The sequence below is a fragment of the Delphinus delphis genome, chromosome 11 (genome assembly GCF_949987515.2).
Source record: "Delphinus delphis chromosome 11, mDelDel1.2, whole genome shotgun sequence".
Taxonomy (NCBI): domain Eukaryota; kingdom Metazoa; phylum Chordata; class Mammalia; order Artiodactyla; family Delphinidae; genus Delphinus; species Delphinus delphis.
Genome location: NC_082693.1, coordinates 80,841,392 through 80,859,432, shown reverse-complemented (window position 1 = coordinate 80,859,432; position 18,041 = coordinate 80,841,392). Strand labels below are relative to the sequence as shown.

The following is an 18,041-nucleotide window of genomic DNA, read 5'->3' as shown; positions in this document are numbered from 1 at the left end:
CGCATGTCTAGAGCCTGTGCTGCACAACAAGAGAAGCCACTGCAATGAGAAGCCCCGCACATTGCAACAAAAAGTAGCCCCCGTGAGTAGCAGTGAAGACCCAGCACAGCCAAAAATTAAATAAATAAGTAAATAAATAAATAGATAAATTTATTAAAAAAAAAAGAATTGGCTTCCCTGGTGGTACAGTGGTTGAGAATCCGCCTGCCAATGCAGGGGACACGGGTTCAATTCGAGCTCTGGCCCAGGAAAATCCCACATGCCAAGGAGCAACTAATCCCGTGTGCCACAACTACTGAGCCTGTGCTCTAGAGCCCGCGAGCCACAACTACTGAAGCCTGTGTGCCTAGAGCCCGCACACCGCAACCAGAGAAACCACCGCGCATCACAACAAAGAGTAGCCTCCTCTCGCAAGTAGAGAAAGCCCGCGCGCAGCAGCAAAGACCCAGCGCAGCCATAAATAAATACATAAATAAATAAAAATAATAATATTAATGTATTAAAGGAGAAAACATATACTCATCCTGAAAGACCCTAAATAAATTTAACAAATCATAAGAACATTCCTTCCTTACTCTTCCTACAGACATGATGATTACTATGTGTCAGGCACTGTACTAGCACTTTTCATGGGTCTATCTGATCTTCACATCCTTATGAAGTAGCTATTACTGGTATGTTCATTTTATAGATGAGGAAACTGAGGCACAGAGTGATTACATAATCTTCCCAAGGTCATGCAGTTAGAAATGGAACCAGTATTCGAATTTAGGCAGTTTGAATCCTGAGTGTGCTTTTTAGCCACTATGCTATTCTGCTGCTTCTTGTTCATTAACAAAGTAATAAAAACTTCCTTAATACGGTGAAAATGTATCCATGAGAAGCCAACAGCAGACATCATACTAAATGGTGAAACCCTGCCAGGCATGCCATTAAGTTCATCAACAAGATAAGAATTACACTCTCATTATTTTAGTGGTTCTAGCCATGCAGTTTTAAGAAAAAAAAATCCAGGCTAAGGTCAGCTGATTAGCAGTGTAATTCCATTTACAACTTTAATTCTCCCTTGCCATGCAGCGTGACATATTCTCAGATTCCGGTGATTAGGACATAGACATCTTTGGGGTACCATTATTCTGCCTACCACAGTACCCTTGGAAATATTGTTACCTAAGAAAAGAACATGAGGATAAGAACAATTGCCACCAAAATCAGTGCTTGCATAGCAATGAGAGCTTAATCTGCCTTGTCTGTTAGTTCATTTTTCAGGAGTTATATCTAGGTGAAGAAGAGAAGTTGAGGGCTGGAAGGAATACGTTTTACACTTAGCACTAATTACAAAGTTGAAACTGGGTTGAAATAGATGCTCTAGTTTTACTCTTAGGTTTTCTTAACTATGTTTCTCTTCATGGTTGCAAATTCCTTCTCATATTATAAAATGCTATCTTGTGGTGTATACTGTATGTTTAGTAGAGAGATGATAAGTTGTGTGATTATAACTCCAGGAGTTATTTCTGCTCACAGTTCACCGATTCTGATTTGCTGTGTGAATAGTTATTATTGAGAGTTACATCAAGCAATCAAGGTGCACATGATTCATTAGAAAATGTTTGGTTAGTATAATTTTGGCTATGGTGCTCCCTAATATTACTTATGTAATATTGTGCATTTACAGTCTCTGATGTGACTATATACTTGGTCTATTACATATTTTATCTTGCTCAAACGGTAAGAAATTGTTAAAGATATTTTCTGGGACTCAATCACATGGGCATTTATTTACTACAAAGCCAGTCTTTTCAGTTATTTTTAGAAGGCATTTAAAATTTTCAGAGTTAATCTTGTTTTTTCTTTTTTCTGAAAATAATTATATAGGACTACCCTATGTAGTGCAATAGAGTAGCCACTGTCCATGTGAGGCTATAAAGCACTTGAAATATGACTAGTCCTAATTGCAGTGTGCTATAAATGTAAAATAAACACTGATTTTGACAACAGTACAGAAAATGTAAAATACCTCAATAATTTTTATATTCCATATTGAAATGATGTTTGGATATACTAGGTTAAATAAAATATACAAAAAACTAATTTCATCTCTTTTTAAAATCTTTTTAATGTGGCTACTAGAACGTTTAAATTTACATGTATGGCCCACGTTATTCCAGACTTATTACACTCATATGAGATACTTCTAGCCCATGTTAATAAAATTACATCATCACTATGGAGATGAGAACTTAACTTACAGTACTCAATTGCGTGTGCACGTGTCCAGTTCATCCAAAGATGGAAGCAAACTGTTAAGATATGGATTGAAAAGAACAGGGCTTTGTTTTCATTGCTTGAAATTATATGACATGTCAGAAGACCATTTCTACCTACTCTGACCCTGCTTGAGGCGTTCGATGCACATTCTGTACATTTTCATATCTGGAGCCTTGGAGTGACCTCAAGTGTCAGATAAGAATCAAGAAAAGCTGAAAGGTTTTATGTTGCTCCTGAAGAATTTGTCACATAGGTTGGTAGAGGGTATAATGATGATCAATTTGTGGAGTAACTGTGTTTAAGTCTTGTTTGCTATACACAAGATTGTATTGGCCCAAGAAACTCAGACTTACAGTTTATTTAGGTGTAATCTTAAATATGTGAGAGCTTAGGGAACATAGTATTCTCATTAATGAACGTCCAGGTTATTTGAAATTTCTGTGGAAAACCTATTTTGTTTATATTCTAAAATGTACTAATCCAATTTGATATATTAGTACAAATAGCATAACAAAGGAAATTAAATCTTTGGTAATTGGGGCTCTCATATCGTCTCAGAGCATTCATTCTCGGTATGAATTCTCACATACAGAATATAAAATATAGACAAGTTAGTATAGGAGATGAAATTGAGTATATATTAGACTAAGACCAAGGATCTATATATTTCCTTTTTGGGAATAAATATTTAATAAGATTTAAAACTTTTTCAAGACATCTCTTAAAGGTATTTAGAAATTCTTGTATTTTATAAAACAGCCTTAAGTTTATCAAGGTTTTAATATAGGCCCTCTTTTTGAATTTAAAGATTATCATTGAGAAACAAGAGGAGTGCAGTGCAAAAAGTTGGAATGAAGTAGAACATTAGCTCAAAGCTTGAGCTTATAAACATCAAAGTTTATTATATTTTTAATTAACTTTTTAGTTGGAAGGTCTGAGTCTGGCTTATTTTTACTCTTTCAAGTGTGTGTGGATGTTCTATAGATATGTGGATATGTGCCTAAGGTAGTCAAATATATTTATATGTATGCTAAATTCTATCCTGAACCTCCTTGTTTAAAAAAAGATGTATCCACATTCATTCTGTTTAGGAAAGGAGACATGCATTGGAGATTTTTTTCCTCATGCTCCTATTATAATTAATTCTTTTTTTTTTTTGATAATGGGGAATTGAGATGGTATAGGTAAATGAAATCTATAGACCTTGAATCTTACTTTTGTTATAAATATCCTATCTTCCCCTACTAAATATTTATAAGGTCTAATAACATGCAGGAAATTTAAAAATAATTTGAGTTAATTTACAGTATTTTCTCATTTCTTTTCCATGCTTTGCCAGAGGTATTCCTGAGCAACATAGTGTGCTAGTCACCTTTAACTAAAACTTGGCTTTCCCCGAAAGACACCAGTGCCCTCGCAGTTCTCTCTAATGGAGATATCCCATCTTCCATGCATTTCGCTCATGGTAGAAATCTCAGTCATTCTTTTGTTCTTATCCTATTCATATGGATACCATCTCCCATAGGTTTTTATTTTAGACATGTCTACTTGAGTTTACTCCCTCTTCTCTACCTCTGTATATCCACTAGTTCAGATTTCTTTGTTTCTTCCCTAGATTGTTAAAACAGACTACTAACCTGACTCCCTGCAACCAATTTGTTCACTCTCTTCACCTTCCAACTGTCTTTAGAAAGAGCTCTCATTATAAAATACTGACCCCAGGGACTTCCCTGGTGGTCCAGTGGTTAAGAATCCTCCTTCCAGTGCAGGGGATGCATGTTCGATCCCTGGTCAGGGATCTAAGATCCCACATGCCACGGGGCAACTAAGCCCACGCACTCTGGAGCCTGTGTGCCACAATGAAAGATCCCACATGCTGCAACTAAGACTCCATGCAGGGCTTCCCTGGTGGCGCAGTGGTTGAGAATCTGCCTGCCAATGCAGCGGACATGGGTTCGAGCCCTGGGCTGGCAAGATAATCACATGCCGCGGAGCAACTAGGCCCGTGAGCCACAACTACTGAGCCTGCGCGTCTGGAGCCTGTGCTCCGCAACAAGAGAGGCCGTGACAGTGAGAGGCCCGTGCACCGCGATGAAGAGTGGCACCCGCTCGCTGCAACTAGAGAAAGCCCACGCACAGAAATGAAGACCCAACACAGCCAAAAATAAATAAATTAAATTAAAAAAAAAGACTCCATGCAGCCAAATAAATATTTTAAAAAATAATTAAAAAATAAAAAATATAAAAACAATAATAAAACACTGACCCGATCCAGAAACATGCGTAGTATCTTTCTGATAACCCTCTAGGTCCACAGTGCTTATAGGATAAAGGCTAAGCTTCTTGGCATGTTATAAGGCTCTTCACAATCTGGAGCAAACCTGTCTTTTCTCCTTCATATTCTATTGTTTTTAAAAAAACTTTCCTTGAAAAATACTTGATAATTTTGACTATTCAAACAATTCAGAGGCGACTAATTATTTTTGCATGCATTTTTCTATGTTAATGCAAATGTTTAACATCAGTATAATGGGACTAATAACAGTCTCTGTCTTATAGTTGTGTGGATGTAAATGAGTCAATGTATGTAAAGCATTTAGGATATTGACATATTCACACAATATTATGCAACTTGCTTTTTTCATTTAATATGTTTTCAAGGTCAGTACATATAAATCAAACTTACTTGTTTTAATAGTTGCATAATATTCCATGGTGTAGATAAATCCTAATTAATTTTTCCCTTTTTGATGGGCATTCATGAGCTTTCTCTTTTTTACTATTAAAATTATACAGTAAATATTTTTGTGCCTGTAGTCTTCATATTAATACTTTTATTTAATAGGCATCTAGAGGAAGTTGCAGGAAAAAGATTGTGAAATTAAGTCATTATGGGATCTATATACCACCAATTATAGACAATACTAAAAAAAAAAAGTGATTCTAGTGCCAGAATAGAGAAATTGGTGAATACAAGAGAACCCCTAGAAACAGACCAACAGTACATACTGGCTTACCTTCAAGATATTGTCAGTTCGGTTCCAGACCACTGCAGTAAAGCATATATTGCAATAAAGCAAGTCACATGAACTGTTTTTGTTTCCCAGTGCATATAGAAGTTATGTTTATACTGTAGTCTGTTAAGTGTACAATACCATTATATTAAAAAAGCAATGTACATACCTTAATTGAAAAATTCTTTATTGCTAAAAAATCATAACCATCATCTGAGCCTTTAGCAAGTTGTAATCTTTTTGCTGGTGGAGGGTCTTACTTCTGTATTGATAGCTGCTGACTGATCTGGGTGGTGGTTGCTGAAGTTTGGGGCGGCTGTGGCAATGTCTTAAAATAAGACGGCAATGAAGTTTGCCCCATCGATGAACTCTTCCTTCCATGAACGATTTCTTTGTAGCAGGGGGTGTTGTCTCATAGCATTTTACCCATATTGTAACCTTGTTGCTGCTTTATCAACTAAGTTTATGTGGTATTCTAAATTCTTTGTTGTCATTTCAACAGTCTTCACAGTGCCTTCACCAGGAATAGATTCTGTCTCAAGAAACCACTTTTGTTGCTCATTCATAAGAAGCACCTCTTCACCTATTCAAGGTATATCATGAGATGGCAGCAGTTTGGTCACATCTTTGGTTTCTACTTCTAATTCTAGTTCTCTTGCTACTTCTACCACATCTGCAGTTATTTCCTCCACTGAAGTCTTGAGCCCCTCAAAGTCAGCCATGAGAGTTGGAATCAACTTCTTCCAAATTCCTGTTAGTATTTTGACCTCTTCCCATGAATCACAAATGTTCTTAATGTCTTTCAGAAGGTGAATCCTTTCCAGAGGTTTTTTTTTTTTAACATCTTTATTGGGGTATAATTGCTTTACAATGGTGTTAGTTTCCTCTTTATAACAAAGTGAATCAGCTATACATATACATATATCCCCATATCTCCTCCCTCTTGCGTCTAAGTCAGAAGGTTTTCAATTGACTTTGCCCAGATCCATCAGAGGAATCATTATCTATGGCAGATTTAGTCTTATGAAATGTATCTTAAATAATAAGACTTGAAAGTTGAAGTTACTTCTTGATATGTGGGCTGTAGAATGGATGTTGTGTTAGCAGGTGTGAAAACAACATTAATCTTATTGTACATCTCCATCAGAGTTCTTGAGTGACCAGCTGTATTATCATTGAGCAGTACTATTTGGAAAGGAATCTTGTTTTCTGAGCAATTGGTCTCAACAGTGGGCTTAAAATATTCAGTAGACCACGTTGTAAACAGGTGTGCTATCATCCAGGCTTTCTTGTTCCATTTATAGAACATAGACAGAGTAGATTTAGCATAAGTCTTAAGGGCCCTAGGATTTTCAGAATGGTAAATGAGCATTGGCTTCAATTTATTTTTAATTAATTAATTAATTTAAAAAAATGAAGTATAGTTGATTTACAGTTGGCTTAAAGTCACCAGGTGCATTAGTTCCTAACAAGAGAGTCAGCCTGTCCTTTGAAGCTTTGAAGCCAGATGTTGACTTCTCCTCTTTAGCTATGAAAGTCCTAGATGGCATAGTCTTCTAAAGTAAGACTGTTTTGTCTACACTGAAAATCTGTTGTTTAGCACAGCTACTTTCATTAGTTATTTTAGTTAGATCTTCTGGATAGCTTGCTATAGCTTCTACATTAGCACTTGCTGCTTCATCTTGCACTTGTGTTTGTTGGTTTTTAAAATTTATTTATCTATCTATCTATCTATCTATCTATCTTACTGGAATCTTAGTTCCCTGACCAGGGAACAAACCCAGGCCCCCTGTAGTGGGAGTGCAGAGTCCTAACCGCTGGACTGCCAGGGAATTCCCTCATCTTGCACTTTTATGTGATGGAGATAGAGTCTTTCCTTAAATCTCATGAACCAACCTCTGCTGGCTTCAAACTTTTCTTCTGCAGCTTTTTCACCTCCCTCTCAGCCTTCATAGAATTGAAGAGAGTTAGGGTCTTGCTCTGCATAGGTTTTTGCTTAAGGGAATGTTGTGGCTCATTTGATCTATCCAGACCACTAAAACTTTCTTCTTATCAGCGGTAAGGCTGTTTCACTTTTTTATCATTTATGTGTTCATTGGAGTTGCACTTTTAATTTCCTTCAAAAACTTTTCCCTTGCATTCACAATGTGACTAACTGTTTAGTGCAACAGGCCTAGATTTTAACCTATCGTGGCTTTTGACATGTCTTCACTAAGCTTAATCATTTCTAGCTTTTGATTTAAAGTGAGAGATGTGTGATTCTTTCTTTCACTTGAACACTTAGAGGCCACTGTAGGGTTATTAATTGTCCTCATTTCAATACTGTGTCTTGGGGAAGAGGGAGGCCTCAGGAGAGGGAGAGAGGTGGAGAATGGCGGTCTGTGGAGCCGTCAGGACACGTACAAGATTCATCAAGTTCACTGTCCTATGTGGACATATTTCTTGATGCCCCAAAACAATTCATAGATCATCATAACAAATATAGTAATAAATAAGAATTTGAAATATTGTGAGAATTACTAAAATGAATTGCAGAGACATGAATTGAGCAAATGCTGTTAGAAAACAGTGAAGATAAACTTGTTCAACACAGAGTTGCAACAAATCTTCAATTAAAAAGAAAAGCAAGTCCATTCTCTACGTCTGTGTCTTTATGCCTGCCCTGCCACTAGGACACAGTGGGGGAAAGGGAAGCTGGGACAAAGCAAGAGAGTAGCATTGACATATATACACTACCAAATGTAAAATAGATAGCTAGTGGGAAGCTACTGCATAGCACGGGGAGATCAGCTCGATGCTTTGTGACCACCTAGAAGGGTGGGATAGGGAGGGTGGGAGAGAGGCTCAAGAGGGAGGGGATATGGGGATATATGTATACATATGGCTGATTCACTTTGTTGTACAGCAGAAACTCACACAACATTGTAAAGCAATTATACTCCAATAAAGATACAAAAAAAAATCAGTATCTGCAAAACAATAAATTGAAGTGCAATAAAATGGGGTATACCTGTATAAAAATTTAGTTTAAGGTAAAGTTAACACTTGAAAGAAGCAGGAAGAGGAAGAATGATTCAATAAAAAATCCTGAAAAAGTGTTTTAATTATTGAGAGGGAAAAAAAGTTCAGTTCCTTACCTCATACGATTTAGCTCCCCTGCCCTCATCTGGGCCTGTTGCCTCTAATCCAGAGACTATGTGTTTTATTCATTTCAGGGGATAAATCTCCCATTCTGCTGTTTCAAGAAGAAGCAATCTGAGAACCTGACTGATTTAGATTTTCAACGGATGTTGTTGGATATTTGAATATTTCATTCCTTTTTATTGCTGAGTAGCATTCCATTGTATGAACATATCACAATTTTTTTTTTTTTTTTTTTTTTTTGCGGTATGTGGGCCTCTCACTGTTGTGGCCTCTCCCGTTGCAGAGCACAGCCTCCGGACTCGCAGGCTCAGCGGCCATGGCTCACAGGCCCAGCCGCTCCGCGGCATGTGGGATCTTCCCGGACCGGGGCATGAACCCGTGTCCCCTGCATTGGCAGGCGGACTCTCAACCACTGCGCCACCAGGGAAGCCCCATATCACAATTTTTTAAATTGATTTACCTGTTAATAGACATTTGGGTTATTTCAGTTTGGGGCTAGTATAAATAAAGCTGCTATGTATATTTATGTATAAGTCTTTGTATAGAAACATGCTGTCATTTCTGTTGACTAAATATCTAGAGTGGAATGACTGGATTGTATGGTAGTTCAGTGTTTGAGAGTTGTGGTTGATTTACATCCCTGTCAACATTGGTATGTGAAGTATTCTTAATCAGCACCATTGTAATAGATATGAGTAGTATCTCATGGTTTTAATTTGCATTTCTCTCAAGACAAATGATGTTGAGCACCTTTCCATGTTCTTACTTGCCATGTGTATATCTTCTTTGCTGAAGTATCTGTTCAAATTCTTTGCCCATTTTTTTTTTAAGGTCATTGATTTTTTTTATCTATTATGGATCAAAGAATAGAAAAGAAAATGTGATTTGCAAAATTTTTCTCCCAGTCCCCATTTCCTTTTCATTCTCTTAACAGTGTCTTTGAAGAACAGAAGCTCATAATTTTGTTAAAGTCCAATTTGTCAAATTTTCTTGTGTGGGTTGTGCTTTGGTATTAAAATCTAGAAAATTTTTTGCTTAATCCAAGGTCACAAAAATTTCCCTGTACATTTTCTTGTAGAAGTTTTATGGTTTTAGGTTTTGCTTTTAGATCTATGATTTATTTTTAAGTGAATTTTTGTATATGGTGTGGTGAGGATATACAGTTTTGTTTTGGATATGGTATGGCCTAAGGATATCCATTTGTTCCAACACAATTTTTTGATAAGACTGTTCGTTCTTTAATGAATTGCTGTTGCACCTGTGTCAAAATCACTTGCATATATGTGTAGGTGGACTTTCTATTCCTCTGTTCTCTTCAAATAATCTATCTTTAATACCATACAATGTCTTGTTTACTATAGTTTTATCATAGTCTTGAAGTCAGGTAGTGTAAGTATCCAACTTTGTTCTTTTTCAGAGTTGCTTTGGCTATCCTAGGTCCTTTGTATTTCCATATGAATTTTAGAATTAGTGAATTTCTACAAAAAAAGCTTGCTGGGATTCTGATTGCATTGTATTGAATCTAAAGATAAATCTGTGGAAAATTAACATCATAAAAATATTTAGTCTTCTGATTCATGAACTTGATATTATCTCACCATTTGTTTAGGTCCTCTTTAACTTTTCACAGCAATATTTTGTAGTTTTTAGTGTACAACTTTGTACATATTTTGTCAAATTTGTTCTTAAGTATTTAATATTTTTCTTGATATTGTAAATGATATTTAAAAAAATTTTGATTTCCAATTGTTCTTTGCTAGCACATAGAAATATAGTTGACTTTTACCTATTGAGTTGTTTCTTGCAAACTTGCTAAACACACTTTTTTGGTTGTGTTTTTTTTTTTTGAGTAAGGTTTTCCTTTTTTTTAAACATTTTATTTTGAAATAATTTTAGATTTATGGAAGTATTATGAAGAAAGGTCAGAGTTCCCTATATTTTTTACAGAACTTCCCCTAATTAAACACAATTTTAATTTTAGTAGCTTTTTTTGTAGATTTCATGGGATTTTTTACATACATGACTGTGTTGTCTTCAAGTAAAGATAGATTTTCTTCTTTCTTTACAATCTGGATGTCTTTTATTTCCTTTTCTTTTCACTGCATTTCTAGCCACTACATTGGCTAAAATCTCTGGTACAAAAAAGTTTTTTGACTGCGTACATTATAGTTATTGGTGGTATATGACAAGGTAGGGCTCTCTGAGCCCCTCCCATTCTTTAAGTGGTCTGAGATTGAAACTGTATTGAGAATGGGAGATTCTCAGTGTGTTGGGGGATTGAGTTGGGGCAAGGACTCCCCAGCAGCTGAGCATATCTCTATTCCTCTCATGTTCTCGCTGTGGCTGGTGGCCCAGAGGGCTTTTACTCCTTGGAGGCCATGTGGATCATCAGTCCACTGCCCTATTACTGTAGCCAAATCCATGGTCCTACCAGGAAATGAGCTTGACAAAGTGGTTATTGAGGGCAATGCAAACCACGGTATCAAGGGTGAAAGAGTGGGTGTCACTGGTAAAGTTGCAGGAGACAGCAAGATTTTCAGTGTAGGCCAGGATGCTCTTTAGTGGGCCCTCTGATGCCTGCTTCACCAACTTTTTGGTGTCATTATATTTGCAACTTTCTCCAGATGGCAAGTCAGATCTATGATCATCATACTGTTGGTGGGGACACAGAAGGCCATGCCAGTATGCTTCCACTTCACCTCAGGGATGACTTTGCCAACAATCTTGGCAGTGCTAGTAGATGCCAAAATGATGTTTTGGGAAACCCTGTGGCTGTCACTGTATAGTTTCCCAGAGGGTCCATCAATTTTCAGTCTTCTGGGTGGCAGTGATGGCATTGACTGTGGTCATGAGTCCCTCTATGATGCCAAAGTTGTCATGGTTACCTTGGCCAGGGGTGCCAGGCAGTTGATGGTGCAGGAGGCATTGCTGACAATCTTGAGGGAGTTGACATACTTCTCATGGTTTATGCCCATCACAAACATGGGGGTTTCAGCAAAAGGGGCAGAGATGATGACCCTTTTGGCTCCACCCTTCAAGCGAACCTTAGCTTACTCCAAGGTAGTGAAGACATGAGTGGACTTCACCATATATCCAGCAGCAGCATCACCCCGTTTGACATTGGCAGGATCTCATTACTGGAAGATGGAGATGGACTTTTCATTGATGACAAGCTTCCCAGTTTCAACCTTGACTGTGCCATCAAACTTGCCATGGGTAGAATCACATTGAAACATGTAGACCATGAAGTTGGGGTCTATGAAGGGTCATTGACGGCAACGTTTTCACTTTGCCAGAGTTAAAAGCAGCCCTGGTGACCAGATATCTGATACAGACAAATCCATTTACTCCAATCTTCACTATCATGTCTTAGCGATGCAGCTGGCACTGCACAGGAAAATCAGCTGTCTGTTGAATGAAGAAAAACAGAAAGCCTCGGGAAACAGACATAACTTGCCCTGTTCTTGATCTTAAGGGGAATACATTCAGTCTTTCATCATTAAGATTATGTTAGCTATAAGTTTTTTGTAGATGTATTTTATAGGTTGATGAAATTTCCTTCTATTCCCAGTTTAGCAACAGTTTTTATTAGGAATTGATGTTGGAGTTTGGCAAGTACTATTTCCATATCTGTTGAGATAATAATGATTTTTCTGTTTTAGTTTGTTAATATAGTAATTTATGAATGTTAAAACAAATTTGCATTCCTGAAATAAACTCCATTTCATCATGGTGTAGTGTTCTTTTCATATATTGTTGGATTCAACTTGTTAGAATTTTGCTGAGAATTTTTGCTTCTGTATTCACGAGTGATATATTGATCTGTAGTTCTTTCTTGTCATATGTCTTTGGTGTCATAGAATATTAGGCAGTATTTGTGGCTCTTCAATATTTTGGAATGATTTTTGTAGAACTGATACTATTTCTTCCTTAAATATCTGGCGTAATTCCCCATTGAAACCACCTGGACCTGGACGTTTTTATTTTGTTTTGTGGGGAATGTTTTGTAACCACAAGTTCAAGTTCAGTTTCCTTAATAGATGTAGGGCTATTCAGGTGATCCTATTTTTAAAAATGAGTTTTGGTGGTTTGTGTTTTTCAAGAAACTTGCCCATTTCATCTAAGTTTTTTAATTTATTGGTATAAAGTTATTAAAAATATTTTCTTACTGTTCATATTTTTAGAATATGTAGTGATATTACCTCTCTGCTCCTAAGTTAGTAATTTGTATCTTCTATTTTAATCCTTATCAGTTTGCCTATAGATTTTTAAATTTTATAGAGTATTTTAAAGAATCACTTTTTGATTTCATTGATTGTCTCTATTGTTATCCTGTTTTCTTTTTCACTGGTTTCCTTTCTTCTGCTTACTTTGGGGTTAATATGCTCTTCTTTTCCTGTTTCTTAAAGTGGAAGCTGAGGTCATCAATGTGGGACCTTTCTCTGATCTATCAGTGTCATTTTAATACTATACATTTTTCTTTAGGTACTACTGTAGTTGCATCCCCAAAGTTTTGATATTTTGTGTTTTCTTTCTCTTTCAGTTGTAAATACATTCCAAAATCTTTTTGATATCTTCTTTGACATATGTATTATTCAGTTTCTAATATTTGTGGATATTAAAGATACCTTTTGGTGAACGATTTTTAATTTAATTGGAGTCAGAATATAGTTTTGTGATTTGAATCTTTTATTTTATTTTTAAATTTTTTTAAACATCTTTATTGGAGTATAATTGTTTTACAATGGTGTGTTAGTTTCTGCTTTATAACAAAGTGAATCAGATATACATATACATACATCACAATATCTCCTTCCTCTTGCATCTCCCTCCCACCCTCCCTATCCCACCCCTTTAGGTGGTCACAAAGCACAGAGCTGATCTCCCTGTGCTATGCGGGGGCTTCTGACTAGCTATCTTTTTACATTTGGTAGTATATATAAGTCTATGCCACTCTCTCATTTCACCCAGCATACCCTTCCCCCTCCCAGTGTCCTCAAGTCCATTCTCTATGTCTTTATTCCAGTCCTGCCCCTAGGTTCTTCAGAACCATTTTTTTTTTTTTTTTTAGATTCCATATATATGTGCTAGCATACGGTATTTGTTTTTCTGTTTCTGACTTACTTCACTCTGTATGACAGATTCTAGGTCCATCCACCTCACTACAAATAACTCAATTTCGTTTCTTTTTATGGCTGAGTAATATTCCACTGTATATATATATGCCACATCTTCTTTATCTATTCATCTGTCGATGGACAATTAGGTTGTTTCCATGTCCTGGCTATTGTAAATAGAGCTGCAGTGAACATTGTGGTACATGACTCTTTTTGAATTATGGTTTTCTCAGGGTATATGCCCAGTAGTGAGATTGCTGGGTCCTATGGTAGTTATATTTTTAGTTTTTTAAGGAACCTCCATACTGTTCTCCATAGTGGCTGTATCATTTCCATTCCCACCAACAGTGCCAGAGGGTTCCCTTTTCTCCACACCCTCTCCAGCATTTATTGTTTGTAGATTTTTTGATGATGGCCATTCTGACTGGTGTGAGGTGATACCTCATTGTAGTTTTGATTTCCATTTCTCTAATGATTAGTGATGTTGAGCACCCTTTCATGTGTTTGTTGGCAATCTGTATATCTTCTTTGGAGAAATGTCTATTTAGGTTTTCTGCCCATTTTTGGATTGGGTTGTTTTGTTTATATTGAGCTGCATGAGCTGCTTGTATATTTTGGAGATTAATCCTTTGTCAGTTGCTTCATTAGCAAATATTTTCTCCCATTCTGAGGGTTTTCTTTTTGTCCTGTTTATGGTTTCCTTTGCTTTTCAAAAGCTTTTAAATTTCATTAGGTCCCATTTGTTTATTTTTGTTTTTATTTCTTTAGGAGATGGGTCAAAAAGGATCTTGCTGTGATTTATGTCATAGAGTGTTCTGCCTATGTTTTCTTCTAAGAGTTTTATAGTGTCTGGCCTTACATTTAGGTCTTAATCCATTTTGAGTTTATTTTTGCGTATGGTGTTAGGGAGTGTTCTAATTTCTTTCTTTTACATGTAGCTTTCCAGTTTTCCCCGCACTACTTATTGAAGAGACTGTCTTTTCTCCATTTTATATTCTTGCCTTCTTTATCAAAAATAAGGTGACCGTAGGTGCGTGGGTTTATCTCTGGGCTTTCTATCCTGTTCCATTGATCTATATTTCTGTTTATGTGCCAGTACCATACTGTCTTGATTACTGTAGCTTTGTAGTATATTCTGAAGTCCAGGAGCCTGATTCCTCCAGCTCCATTTTTCTTTCTCAAGATTGCTTTGGCTATTTGTGGTCTTTTGTGTTTCCATACATATTGTGCAATTTTTTGTTCTAGTTTTGTGAAAAATGCCATTGGTAGTTTGATAGGGATTGCATTGAATCTGTAGATTGCTTTGGGTAGTATAGTCATTTTCACAATGTTGATTCTTCCAATCCAAGAACATGGTATATCTCTCCATCTGTTGATATCATCTTTAATTTCTTTCACCAGTGTCTTATAGTTGTCTGCATACAGGTCTTTTGTCTCCTTAGTTAGGTTTATTCCTAGGTATTTTATTCTTTTTGTTGCAAAGGTAAATGGGAGTGTTTTCTTAATTTGTCTTTCAGATTTTTCATCATTAGTGGATAGGAATGCAAAAGATGTCTGTGCATTAATTTTGTATCCTGTTACTTTACCAAATTCATTGATTAGCTCTAGTAGTTTTCTGGTAACATCTTTAGGATTCTCTATGTATAGTATCATGTCATCTGCAAACAGTGACAGTTTTACTTCTTCTTTTCCAGTTCGGATTCCTTTTATTTCTTTTTGTTCTCTGATTGCTGTGGCTAAAACTTCCAAAACTGTTTTGAATAATAGTGGTGAGAGTGGACAACCTTGTCTTCTTCCTGATCTTAGAGGAAATGGTTTCCGTTTTTCACCATTGAGAATGATGTTGGCTGTGTGTTTCTCATGTGTGGCCTTTGTTATGCTGAGGTATGTTCCCTATGTGCCTGCCTTCTGGAGGGTTTTTATCATAAGTGGATGTTGAATTTTGTCGGAAGCTTTTTCCGCATCTATTGAGATGATCATATGGATTTCTCCTTCAATTTGTTAATATGGTTTATCACATTGGTTGATTTGCATATATTGAAGAATCCTTGCATTCCTGGGATAAACCCTACTTGATCATGGTGTATGATCCTTTTAATGTGCTGTTGGATTCTGTTTGCTAGTATTTGTTGAGGATTTTTGTATCTATGTTCATCCGTGATATTGGTCTGTAGTTTTCTTTTTTGTGCCATCTTTGTCTGGTTTTGGTATCAGGGTGATGGTGGCCTCACAGAATGAGTTTGGGAGTGTTCCTCCCTCTGCTGTATTTTGGAAGTGTTTGAGAAGGATAGTTGTTAGGTCGTCTGTAAATGTTTGATAGAATTCACCTGTGAAGCCATCTGGTCCTGGGCTTTTGTTTGTTGGAAAATTTTTAATCACAGTCAGAATTTCTGTGCTTGTGATTTGTCTGTTTATATTTTCTGTTTATTCCTGGTTCAGTCTTGGAAGGTTGTCGTTTTCTAAGAATTTGTCCAATTCTTCCATGTTGTCCATTTTAGTGGCATATAGTTGCTTGTAGTAATCTCTCATGAGCCTTTGTATTTCTGCAGTGTCAGTTGTTACTTCTCCTTTTTCATTTCTAATTCTACTGATTTGAGTCTTCTTTTTTTTCTTGATGAGTCTGGCTAATGGCTTATCTTCACAGAGAAGCAGCTTTTAGTTTTTTTTGATCTTTGCTATTGTTTTCTTCATTTATTTTTCGTTTATGTCTAATGTGGTCTTTGTGATTTCTTTCCTTTTGCTAACTTTGGGGTTTTTTTTTTGTTCTTCTCTAGTTGCTTTAGGTGTAAGGTTAGGTTGTTTATTTGAGACGTTTCTTGTTTCTTGAGGATTCTATTGCTATAAACTTCCGTCTTAGAAGTGCTTTTGCTGCATCCCATAGGTTGGGTCATCCTGTTTTCATTGTCATTTGTTTCTAGGTATTTTTTGATTTCCTCTTTGATTTCTTCAGTGATCTCTTGGTTATAAGTAGTGTATTGTCTAGCTTCCATGTGTTTGTGTTTTTTACAGAGCTTTTTCTGTAATTGATATCTAGTCTCATCGCACTGTGGTCAGAAAAGATACTTGATACGATTTCGATTTTCTTAAATTTACCAAGGCTTGATTTGTGACCTAAGATATGATCTATCCTGGAGAATGTTCCATGAGCACTTGAGAAGAAAGTGTATTCTCTTGTTTTTGGATGGAATGTCCTATAAATATCAATTAAGTTCATCTTGTTTAATGTGTCATTTAAATTTTGTGTTTCCTCATTCATTTTCATTTTGGATGATCTGTCCATTGGTGACAGTGGGGTGTTAAAAGTCCCCTACTGTGATTGTGTTACTGTTGATTTCCCCTTTTATGGCTGTTAGCATTTGCCTTATTTATTGAGGTGCTCCTACTTTGGGTGCATAAATATTTACAATTGTTATATCTTCTTCTTGGATTGATCCCTTGATCATTATGTAGTGTCCTTCTTTGTCTCTTGTAATGGTCTTTATTTTAAAGTCTATTTTGTCTGATATGAGAATTGCTACTCCAGCTTTCTTGTGATTTTCATTTGCATGGAATATCTTTTTTCATCCCCTCACTTTCAGTCTGTATGTGTCCCTAGGGCTGAAGTGGGTCTCTCGTAAACAGCATATATATATGGGTCTTGTTTCTGTATACATTCAGCCAGTCTGTTTCTTTTGGTTGGAGCATTTAATCCATTTACATTTAGGATAATTATCGCTATGTATGTTCCTATTACCATTTTCTTAATTGTTATGGGTTTATTTTTGTAGGTCTTTTCCTTCTCTTGTGTTTCCTGCCTAGAGAAGTTCCTTTAACATTTGTTGTAACGCTGGTTTGGTGGTGCTGAATTCTCTTAACTTTTACTTGTCTGTAAAGGTTTTAATTTCTCTGTTGAAGTTGAATGTGATCCTTGCTGTGTAGAGTAATCTTGGTTGCAGGTGTTTCCCTTTAATCACTTTCAGTATGTACTGCCTCTCCCTTCTGGCTTGCAGAGTTTCTGCTGAAAGATCACCTGTTAACCTTATGGGGATTCCCTTGTATGTTAATTGTTGTTTTTCCCTTGATGCTTTTAATATATTTTCTTTGTATTTAATTTTTGATAGTCTGATTAATATGTGTCTTGGCATGTTTCTCGTTGGTTTTATCCTGTATGGGACTCTCTGTGCTACCTGGACTTTTTGAGTCTTTTGTTTCCCATATTAGGGACGTGTTCAACTGTAAAATCTTGAAATATTTTCTCAGTCCCCTTCTTTTCCTCTTCTTCTGCTGGGACCCCTATAATTGGAATGTTGGTGTGTTTAATGTTGTCCCATGGGTCTCTGAGAGTGTCCTCCATTCTTTTCCTTCTTTTTTCTTTATTCTGCTCTGCGGTAGTTATTTCCACTATTTTATCTTCGAAGTCACTTATCCGTTCTTCTGCCTCAGTTATTCTGCTATTGATCCCTTCTACAGAATTTTTAAGTTCATTTATTGTGTTGTTCATCATTGTTTGTTTGCTCTT

The 18,041-nt window shown here is 36.4% G+C and overlaps 1 protein-coding gene and 1 pseudogene across 5 annotated transcripts in view; one reads left to right on the top strand and one right to left on the bottom strand.

Annotated features, from left to right (window-relative positions):
• ANKS1B (ankyrin repeat and sterile alpha motif domain containing 1B) overlaps positions 1-18,041 on the top strand; it is a 1,152,360-nt gene that overhangs the window by 149,223 nt on the left and 985,096 nt on the right. The window lies entirely within an intron of this gene.
• LOC132433976 (glyceraldehyde-3-phosphate dehydrogenase-like) lies at positions 10,789-11,813 on the bottom strand (annotated as a pseudogene).